Raw genomic sequence first — 11,967 nt, forward strand, 5'->3', positions numbered from 1 at the left:
ACCCACTTGGTCATATGGTAAAACACACCCAGTTGTCCATTGAGAAACTCATTATCATAAATCTAAACTAGCTCATAACTTGCTCAAAAATGATCGTTTTTCAAAATAAAAACCACTGTTGTTCTCTACATTACAGCGCCAATCAGATTATGTAGGAGATACGGCACTTATAATCTGGTGACAGAGCCTCTTTAAGTCGTCCTCTTCTGTCAAGTTGCATCATTTTATATTCAGTCTTTTTTATTTAGTTATATCTATTTCTAGGTTTGTTGGGTGATAACAAATATGGTTTCCATTTCAACTCCAATGCAGGCAATTGCTCAGCTTTTCTGGGGATCTGAATAGCAAATTTACATATAAAGCCTGTGTAACATCCTCAGCTCATTTGTTGTCGCTAGAGGGCCATTCAGGGGTTTGGGAAAGCTAGCCAAATTCACAATGGTGGACATAACTGGAACAAGCGAAGCAGTTGCCCATAGTAACCAATCAGGTTGCAGCTTTTATTTAAGAGAGGGCCTCTGAAAAATAAGATCTGTAATTGGATTGGTTGCTATGGGAAACTGCTCCACATTCTTTTTGCACTAGTTTGACAAATCTCCCCCTATTATGTCTATGTCATCTTACCGGAGAACACGACAGTCTGCTGGACAAAGTGGCTGATAACAGGGTACAATAAATAAGACGATTCAATAGAGGTTTTCTCCTGTACAGACAATGCAGATGTGATACGTTAGGTGTAGTGTCCCTTTAAGAAAGATAAAAAGAAATGTGTTATTTACTGTTAAAAACAAATAGGAGATCACAAGACTCCATGTCGTCACCGCCTGCGGGTAATTTGCGTAGTCTACGCTGTCAACTGCCCGTTCAGCAGCGTCAGCTCCGGCTGTAGTGGTTACACCACAAGCAGTGTCATCCCTCAGACAAACATGACTGTACGAGTTATGTCTCAGCGCTGATGTGTACATCAAAATCCTCCTTGCACAGCTCATTTTTCCCTCAGATCCTACTTTTTTTTTTTTTGCTGATTTGGTCCTAGCAGAAATGTCAGTCGTACAAAGTTCCTTGCGTAGTCCTGCTTCATATATTTTCATGGGGTGTTAGTTTGGCGAACAGTCATGTCGTCCAGACCAGATTATCGTCAGGTTGGATACTGGATTCCATAGTCTTATTTACAAGAACCATGTAAAAGCTGATTGGCTGCTGCAGTTGCGCTCAACTTAAAGGGATGGTCCACAGTTGGCGTTAGAAATTGTTTGTTCCCCCTAATACTGGAGAACAGACTTCCATATGAAGAGACGTCATTCTCCGTGACAGACCTAGTCAGTCTGGTCCAGTTTAGAAAACCCATTTCCATACACCCTATTAGGGAATTATGAAGGAATAGAGGGGGTTCTCTGTTCAGGATCCTCATCTCTTGGCCATAGTGGACAACGATTACAAAGAGCGTCTCTCTCTCTCTGGAGGACCTGTCATGTCCTGCATTACTCAGACAACACATTTATATGAATGGACACTGTGTAATGCTTTGTATATCCTGTGGTGGCGCTGCAGAGAAATTGAACACTTACTGCCAGTTTTCCCTACAAATTACAGCTGATCGATGTGGGATGAAGCAGGGGGAGACGACACTATATGATTAGCATATTGTGAAGTGATTCTAACAAGTAGGGATTGTCCAAAGTGGAGAACCCCTTTTAAAGATATGGTCCACAGTTGGACAATCCATAGTTTAATGCCCTTTTAGGGAATATTTCCCTACTAGGAGGGCTCCTCATTCCCGCTATGTGGTGACATGTAGTGTAATGTTGCGTATCTACTTACCTGTTGTTGTATATCACGAGTAGCCACTCCGTTCCGGGCCGCCACTGGGTCACGTAATCTTCACTCTCACTCTCTGAATCCTACAGCGTCTGCTGTAGGGACCGGAAGTCAGTCTCTCAATACGAGTCTATGGGAGTCTCGATGGAAGTGTCATAGACTTTCATTGAGAAACTGACCTCCGGTTTCTACGGTAGACGTTGTAGGATTGAGGGAGTCGGTGTGAAGATCACGTGGCCTGGAATGGAGCGACTACACGTGAAATACGGCACCAGGTAAGTTGATACACAACATTACTCTACATGTCACCACATTTTAAGATGGCGTGGTAAAAAAAAATACACCGGAGTGCTTCTTTAACTAAAGAAGTGAGATTATCACTCTTATTGTCTTACTATCTGATGGGAGTGCACAAAAGGTGCCGGTCTGGAGATATAATCTTTGGATCTTTTGGTGCCCAATATGCAGAAGAACATCCAGATATGTTAAGGGGGTTTTACACTGGACGATTATCGTGCAGACGAGAGATCATAGAGCCAGTGGCGTAACTACCACCGTAGCAGCAGTAGCGGCTGCTACGGGGCCCGCGGCATGAGGGGGCCCGTGTCGCCCGCCGGCACGGGCCCCCACCATGGCCGGAGGCTCCGCTAGAAGCCGCTATGGCTGCTACAGCGCGACGCCACTGATCACTACGGCAGAGCAGGGAGGTATCTCCCCGCTCTGCCAGTAAACAAAAGACATGTATCCCCTATCCACAGGATAGGGGATACATGTGTGATCGCTGGCATTGATAGGGAGAACGGGGGACTAAAAGTCCTTTGAAGTTCTCCATCACAAACCTCGGACTTCCGGGGTCTGTCGGCAGCTCCGTAGAAATGAATGGAGCGCCGGTTGCGCTTCTGCGCATGCGTGACCAGCGCTCCTTTCATTTTTATTAAGCTGCGCAGACGCCGGAAGTCAGAGGTTAGTCATGGAGAACTTGGGGGACTTTCGGTCCCCCGTTCTCACTATTGCTGCCAGCGATCACACATGTGTCCCCTATCCTGTGGATAGGGGATACATGTCTTTTGTAGGACACCCTGTAGGTCGCATTTTTTTGGGGGGGTTGGGGACGCTGAGTGAGAGTAATCCAATAATGGAGTATCAACAGGGAAATCAAATTCCCCCTTCTTCTTCTCTGTGTCGGTTGTGCCTTAGAAAGATAAAGACTGCTGTAAACACAGCCTCAGAGGGCATATTTCCCGTCGCTGTCATCCACAGGCTGTACTAAAGATCCACGTTCTACGAATACATAATAGAGCACCCCTAGAAGTCGACTGGCTTATACCAGGGACATACACAGGTTTTTTTTCTCACGGTTTCATGCGGGAACATAAGATAAATAATTGGGATACAATAAATTGCATTCTGAATTAGAGAAATGCTCCTCCAGAAACATTGCTTCTAGAGGAGTATACAGATGCTGTATGGCATTCCCTACAAGGGGGGGGGGGGCTGTATGGCGTTCCCTACAGGGGGGGGGGGCTGTATGGCGTTCCCAACGGGGAGGCCGTATGGCGTACCCTACAGGAGGGGGCTGTATGGCGTTCCCTACATGAGGGGGCTGTATGGCGTTCCCTACAGGAGGGGGCTGTATGGCGTTCCCTACAGGGGGGGGCTGTATGGCGTTCCCTACAGGGGAGGCTTATGGCGTTCTCTACAGTGGGAACTGTATGGCGTTCTCTACAGTGGGAACTGTATGGCGTTAGCGCCATACAGTCCCCCCTGTAGATAACGCCATACAGTCCCCCCTGTAGATAACGCCATACAGTCCCCTCTGTAGATAACGCCATACAGCCCCCTCTGTAGATAGCGCCATACAGTCCCCCCTGTAGATTACGCCATACAGTCCCCCTGTAGGGAACGCCATACAGTCCCCGCTGTAGGGAACGCCATACAGTCCCCCCTGTAGGGAACGCCATACAGTCCCCCCTGTAGGGAACGCCATACAGTCCCCCCTGTAGGGAACGCCATACAGTCCCCCCTGTAGGGAACGCCATACAGTCCCCCCTGTAGGGAACGCCATACAGTCCCCCCTGTAGGGAACGCCATACAGTCCCCCCTGTAGGGAACGCCATACAGTCCCCCCTGTAGGGAACGCCATACAGTCCCACCTGTAGGGAACGCCATACAGTCCCACCTGTAGGGAACGCCATACAGTCCCCCCTGTAGGGAACGCCATACAGCCCCCTCTGTAGATAGCGCCATACAGCCCCCTCTGTAGATGACGCCATACAGCCCCCTCTGTAGATGACGCCATACAGCCCCTCTGTAGATGACGCCATACAGCCCCCTCTGTAGATAGCGCCATACAGCCCCCTCTGTAGATAGCGCCATACAGCCCCCTCTGTAGATAGCGCCATACAGCCCCCTCTGTAGATAGCGCCATACAGGCCCCTCTGTAGATAGCGCCATACAGCCCCCTCTGTAGATAGCGCCATACAGCCCCCTCTGTAGATAATGCCATACAGCCCCCCCTGTAGATCGCGCCATACAGCCCCCTCTGTAGATAGCGCCATACAGCCCCCTCTGTAGATAGCGCCATACAGCCCCCTCTGTAGATAGCGCCATACAGCCCCCTCTGTAGATAGCGCCATACAGCCCCCTCTGTAGATAGCGCCATACAGCCCCCTCTGTAGATAGCGCCATACAGCCCCCTCTGTAGATAGCGCCATACAGCCCCCTCTGTAGATAGCGCCATACAGCCCCCTCTGTAGATAGCGCCATACAGCCCCCTCTGTAGATAGCGCCATACAGCCCCCTCTGTAGATAGCGCCATACAGCCCCCTCTGTAGATAGCGCCATACAGCCCCCTCTGTAGATAGCGCCATACAGCCCCCTCTGTAGATAGCGCCATACAGCCCCCTCTGTAGATAGCGCCATACAGCCCCCTCTGTAGATAGCGCCATACAGCCCCCTCTGTAGATAGCGCCATACAGCCCCCTCTGTAGATAGCGCCATACAGCCCCCTCTGTAGATAGCGCCATACAGCCCCCTCTGTAGATAGCGCCATACAGCCCCCTCTGTAGATAGCGCCATACAGCCCCCTCTGTAGATAGCGCCATACAGCCCCCTCTGTAGATAGCGCCATACAGCCCCCTCTGTAGATAGCGCCATACAGCCCCCTCTGTAGATAGCGCCATACAGCCCCCTCTGTAGATAGCGCCATACAGCCCACCCCCTGTAGATAGCGCCATACAGCCCCCTCTGTAGATAGCGCCATACAGCCCCCTCTGTAGATAGCGCCATACAGCCCCCTCTGTAGATAGCGCCATACAGCCCCCTCTGTAGATAGCGCCATACAGCCCCCTCTGTAGATAGCGCTATACAGCCCCCTCTGTAGATAGCGCCATACAGCCCCCTCTGTAGATAGCGCCATACAGCCCACCCCCTGTAGATAGTGCCATACAGCCCCCTCTGTAGATAGCGCTATACAGCCCCCTCTGTAGATAGCGCCATACAGCCCCCTCTGTAGATAGCGCCATACAGCCCACCCCCTGTAGATAGTGCCATACAGCCCCCTCTGTAGATAGCGCCATACAGCCCCCTCTGTAGATAGCGCCATACAGCCCCCTCTGTAGATAGCGCCATACAGCCCCCTCTGTAGATAGCGCCATACAGCCCCCTCTGTAGATAGCGCCATACAGCCCCCTCTGTAGATAGCGCCATACAGCCCCCTCTGTAGATAGCGCCATACAGCCCCCTCTGTAGATAGCGCCATACAGCCCCCTCTGTAGATAGCGCCATACAGCCCCCTCTGTAGATAGCGCTATACAGCCCCCTCTGTAGATAGCGCCATACAGCCCCCTCTGTAGATAGCGCCATACAGCCAGCCCACCCCCTGTAGATAGTGCCATACAGCCCCCTCTGTATGGCACTATCTACAGGGGGTGGGCTGTATGGCGTTATCTACAGGGGGGCTGTATGGCGTTATCTACACGAGGGGGCTGTATGGCGCTATCTACAGGGGGGCTGTATGGCGCTATCTACAGGGAGGGGGCTGTATGGCGCTATCTACAGGGGGGCTCTATGGCGTTATCTACAGGGGGGCTGTAAAAAAGGCACTATCTACAAGGGGGGGGGGGTTGTGCGACACCCACGGGAGGGGGGGCCCCAGTCAAAAGTTTGCTATGGGGCCCAGTCTTTCCTAGTTACGCCCCTGCATAGAGCGCTCGTTGCCTATAATTGCCCTGTGTAAACGCTTGATCATCTTCTGATCGTATAATTTAAAAAAAGTGAAATATTATTGTTGTCGGCAGCATATGTCCCTGTGTAAACAGAGAGACGCGCTACCGACATAATAATAATGAATGGGGACGAGCGATTGGAGTAACGACCACTCGTCCCCATCCATAGCTCCGTGTGACAGGAGCAAATGAGCGCCGATCAACAATGTGTCGTTGATCGGCGCTCGCTGCATCAGCCGATTATCAGCTGGTGTAACAGGGCCTTTAGGGTTTTCTTACATCGCCCAACGTGGGCCGCGTAAACGAGCGCCGATCGAGACAGTTCGATGATTAGCGCTCGTCTGCTCCTTTCACAAGCAGCTATGTATGGGGACGAGTGTTCGTTACTACAATCGTTCGTCTCCATACAATTCTATCATGTCGGCAGCGCGTCTCCCTGTTTACATACCAAAATTTGCTGCCGACAATGATAATATTTTTCGGCTGCATAAACAATACAATCAGCCTATGAACGAGCGTTTGCCCGTTCATCGGCTGATTGTTGCCCTATTTACACAGGGCAATTATCGGGAACGAGCGTTCTGTCAGCGCTCATTTGCCAGATAACTGGCCCGCGTATAAGGACCTTTACACATGCTGTCATTTTAGGGCACAAATATAATGTGTGTAGGTGAAGGTTGTCGATTTCCCTATTGGGTACCACCTGGCCCCGAGATCTTACCTCCAGATAGGTATGGGATGCAGTTCTCTCCCACGTGCTGGAGTACATACTTCCATACTGACAGTCAGGGTGATTCCGCCTTCACTGGTCTGATCAGGAGGATCATCATGTGATAGGAGCGATTATGTGGTTCATTCTTATCGGCTATCCTGGTGAGATGGGAAATAACTTGTGTAATGCCCATCAGCACTGAATATCTGGCGCTTAGACCATAAATGATACTACAATGAGAAGCATATGATTTCTCCCTGACCTACATAGGACACAGAACATTAGTGCGGAGGATTCCCGGACTGTAAATGCACATGCATGAGGCCTCTTACACAATTTCAGAACAGTTGTGGTTAATGAACTTCATGTCCTCAGTGACCTGGTCCTAGTAGTACTGTCATAGTTTATATATATTATTTGTATATATTACATCATATATTGTATGTTAAAAACCTAACTCCACTGCAAATAACCTCAATATCCCAACTTCTTCCATGCGACACTCACATTGGTCCAGGAAGCTGAGATATAGGGGGCTGTTTACTAGAGTCCTCATAAGTACCCCATAGCGAAGCTTTCTTACCCCCTGTGACAGGGCACTCTGGCTGACATTATTACATGGCCACAATAAATGACATTGGTACATGAACACTAATATGGCTGATTTTATATTATATGAGAGTGTTATTTGTCCCCAGTATGTCACTATTCTTTGAAGTATTGATGGCACTATTATTTGTGACCTATATGGCACGGTTATATGGGCACTATTATGGCATATTGTATTATATGGCCACTGATATGGCTAGTAATATTATACAGTATATGTTGTATATGTTGTTTGGCCCCAGTGTGTCACTATTCTTTGAAGAAGTGATGGCACTATTATTTGTGACTTATATGGCACGGTTATATGGGAACTGATATGGCTGATTTTATTATAGGTGCATTGATATGGCTAGTAATATTATAAGTTATATGTCATTTGTTCTATTCTTTGAAGAATTTATGGCACTATTATATGGGTAATGTCAATAACATTTGTGTAGTGTGCAATGTATATCACTATTATTTGGTACTATGCGGCACTCTTTGGTTACTGTATGTCACTATTATTTGGTAATATGCGGCACTATTATTTGGTTACTGTATGTCACTATTATTTGGTAATATGCGGCACTATTATTTGGTTACTGTATGTCACTATTATTTGGTTACTGTATGTCACTATTATTTGGTTACTGTATGTCACTATTATTTGGTTACTGTATGTCACTATTATTTGGTTACTGTATGTCACTATTATTTGGTAATATGCGGCACTATTATTTGGTTACTGTATGTCACTATTATTTGGTTACTGTATGTCACTATTATTTGGTTACTGTATTTCACTATTATTTGGTTACTGTATGTCACTATTATTTGGTACTATGCGGCACTATTATTTGGTTACTGTATGTCACTTATTTGGAGAATTTGTAACATTATTTGTGGCTTTTATGTTATCATATGGGCACGATGTAGCACTTCTTATCATTTATTATTTGGGAAATGTATGGCACTATTATTTGGTAATATGCGGCACTATTATTTGGTTACTGTATGTCACTATTATTTGGTTACTGTATGTCACTATTATTTGGTTACTGTATGTCACTATTATTTGGTAATATGCGGCACTATTATTTGGTTACTGTATGTCACTGTATGTCACTATTATTTGGTTACTGTATGTCACTATTATTTGGTACTATGCGGCACTATTATTTGGTTACTGTATGTCACTTATTTGGTACTATGTGGCACTCTTTGGTTACTGTATGTCACTATTATTTGGTACTATGCGGCACTATTTGGTTACTGTATTTCACTATTATTTGGTTACTGTATGTCACTATTATTTGGTACTATGCGGCACTATTATTTGGTTACTGTATGTCACTTATTTGGAGAATTTGTAACATTATTTGTGGCTTTTATGTTATCATATGGGCACGATGTAGCACTTCTTATCATTTATTATTTGGGAAATGTATGGCACTATTATTTGTTACTGTATAGCATAATTATTTGGCTACTGTATAGCTATATTATTTGGCTAGTGAATGGCTATATTATTAGGCTACTGTATGGCTTTATTAGTTGGCTACTGTATGGCTATATTATTAGGCTATGGCTATATTATTAGGCTAGTGTATGGCTATATTATTTGGCTACTGTATGGCTATATTATTAGGCTATGGCTATATTATTTTTCTACTGTATGGCTATATTTGGCTACTATATGGCTATATTATTTTCTACTGTATGGCTATACTATTAGGTTACTGTATGGCTATATTATTAGATGGCTACTGTATGGCTATATTATTAGGTTACTGTATGGCTATATTAGTAGGCTACTGTATGGTTATATTATTAAACTATGGCTATATTATTTTTCTACTGTATGGCTATATTATTTTCCTACTGTATGGCTATATTATTAGACTATGGCTATATTATTTGGTTACTGTATGGCTATATCATTTTTCTACTGTATGGCTATATTATTTGGGCATATATAAAAAATGTAAAACTCTAAAAACTTTCTAGGATTTAACTTCTGACGAACTGCTTCTGAATATCCAGCGCTATCCCTATTTGTACGTTCCCCTATAGGCAAGGGATTTGTGCGTTATTTCTGCCTGGCTACTAACATCTGTGTGTTGGACAATGGTCTTTGACAACCATCTTTTATGGTGACTGTGACACGGCTGATTGGATAACACAGAATAATAATGTGTTTTTTAGCTTCTCCTGTTATTGAGAACACAGAAGTCCAGACCAGCAATTTCTCCTGCGTTACGGGGAGTGTTTTCATGAGGACTATTGTTACAGGCAGACAGTGGGGGTTTCATCATACGTTATTGTGTCCTCTGTAAACACATGAAGAATGTAAATCTGTGTGTTGAGCGTGTTGTAAAACAGTAAATCACTGTCCTAAGTATTACTGGAGACTAAACTCATTGTGAACGAGTGGCATAAGTGAGGCACCTCATACCCAACGCCTCATCACGTACCTCTATCAATATCAGAGGCATCTCTCCATTTCTGACAGGTCACTATCATCTTATATCCTCCCATTAACATGCACATTCTGCTCAGCCCAGCATATTGACCCCTATGAAGATGGAAGCGTTTGTCAACTAAAGGCCCTTTTATATGGGCCGAAGATCAGGCGAACAAAGGGTTCATATGAACGCTCATTCCCAATCATTGGCCTGTGTAAACATGGCAGCGATCACCCGACGATCGTCCTTCGGCTGATCGCATCTTTCATGCTGCCATGAGCCAAAACAGAGGCGTTTTTCACGCCGATTCCGAGGCAGAAAAAGTATTGGAATCAGCATGCAAAAAGCACCATGTGAACCTGGCCTTATACATGCCTGCAGTGCTGACTATACTAGGAAAAAACAAAAGAATTGTCTAATAAAATTGAATGTGGGCGATCTAGTTTCCCTACCAGGGTGGATGCTAGAAGGTGCCTGGAAAACCCCAAGGTACATTAAATTGTGAATTGATCAGACCCAAAAAAATAGTGGAATCCACTAAGAAGAGTAATATGTATGGGGAGGGGTCTTCACTCCATGGTCGCACATCCTGCAGATCCAGGTGGGGTTGCTCTTTACAGTATCCATTTATGATACAGTGAACCATTACTCTCAGTTTTGACATATACATGTTATACCAGATGAAGATATTGAATCACCGTTGGGTACATTCCCTACACAGGTGCTAGGTCCTTGCTGTGTCACCACAGATTCTATTTATTGCATAGGGACAGAGGAAGGACAGCAGTCACGTCACAGCCCAGATCTCACGCTGGGCTGCGTCAGTCACTCAACACGTCCACCCATATTCCTTGATGCTTGTAAAAACTATTTACCTTCAGGTTATATATACTCAGTCGAGTTTTCCATGAGCGGTCACCAGCTCCCTATGATTCTGATGTAAAATTTGCCCCAATTTTATACTATGCCTTACGCCTAGGGGGCGGAGCATGACACAGGAAATAACAGAACACTAGAGAGAATTCCTGTGTCACGCCCCGCCCCCTCAGGTCCTGTACTAGACAAAACACAGTGTATCAGAGTTTTGCCCAAAGTGCCCCTTTAACAATTGTCACTTATGGTCAGAAGGTTACAGGGGTATTCCCATCTAATAATTTTATGGGATATGACTAGAATATGCCATAATATTATGATCGGTAGGGTCTGATCTCTGAGACATATGTAGATCGTGAGAATGGAAAGATCCAGGTCCCTTTAGTTTAGCCCCCATTCAAGTGAAGGTAGCTGTGTTGCAATTCCCTGCGCAGCGGGTGTCCGGGAGCGTTGCTGTGCAGGGTAAATCTGTGAAGGAGCAGCAGCGCTTAACCAGCACTACGTCCCATCACACGGCGGATCGTAAGGGTCCCAGCGGTCATTATGCCATGACTCTCTTTAGTGAGAAAACCCCTTCGATGGTTATCATTACCTCGATGGTCAGCTTCGACCTAAAAAAGGACTTTGCAAGTGGGGTTATTCTGACCTGGAGGCCCATGATACAGGAAATCTCTGCTGGTATGATCATGATCGTCTGGTGCTTGATGATCAATAGGATTCCTAGTCTCTATATGAGTTAGATACTGTATCTTAAGATGAGAATACCTGAATACAATAATGTGGGGTAAACACTTGTATAGCACTATACAGGTACAGATAGATCTGGACGTTGGTCATCTAGGCCAAAGGCAGGACTATTCGCCCCCAATCTGGCCATTATAATAATTTGTTTTCCATTAGATTGTTAAAGGGACATCAACTGCAAGATACCGGCTATTGTAGATGATGCTGCGACTGTACGATCCTCGAGTTTTATCAGAACCAAGTAAGAAAAAGGGAAAATAATTCTTTTACTAATTTTATACTTCCATCAGGAGTCGAAAACCACTTTTAGGGTACTCTCACAGCGTAGGTGACCCAAAATCTGTTCGAATATTGTCACCTAATGGCGCCAGAAAAATAAAAAGGACTATACGTACCTCTCCGGGTGTTGCCATAGCAACGTGCCTCCGCTCTACCGGCTGCTCTGTGACCAGGCGGTCTCCTGTGATTGGCTGCAGGGGTCACACGTAATTAAACGTCATCACAGGAGACCGCCTGGTCACAGAGGGACGCACTGGCA

The 11,967-nt window shown here is 45.8% G+C and overlaps 1 protein-coding gene across 4 annotated transcripts in view; it reads right to left on the reverse strand.

Moving 5' to 3' along the window:
- The window catches only part of LOC142659187 (uncharacterized), a 186,550-nt gene that overhangs the window by 49,993 nt on the left and 124,590 nt on the right, over positions 1-11,967 (reverse strand). The window contains exon 2 of one of the 4 annotated variants that reach the window (XM_075835046.1): positions 625-745. The exons of 1 other annotated variant lie outside the window; for it this stretch is intronic. The gene's annotated coding sequence lies outside the window, so the exon portion shown is untranslated. Of the gene's footprint in view, positions 1-624; positions 746-11,615; positions 11,671-11,967 lie in introns of those variants that run through there. 2 more of the 4 variants (XM_075835047.1, XM_075835048.1) reach the window with 2 other exon arrangements.

The sequence above is a fragment of the Rhinoderma darwinii genome, chromosome 8, assembly GCF_050947455.1.
Source record: "Rhinoderma darwinii isolate aRhiDar2 chromosome 8, aRhiDar2.hap1, whole genome shotgun sequence".
Lineage (NCBI taxonomy): Eukaryota > Metazoa > Chordata > Amphibia > Anura > Rhinodermatidae > Rhinoderma > Rhinoderma darwinii.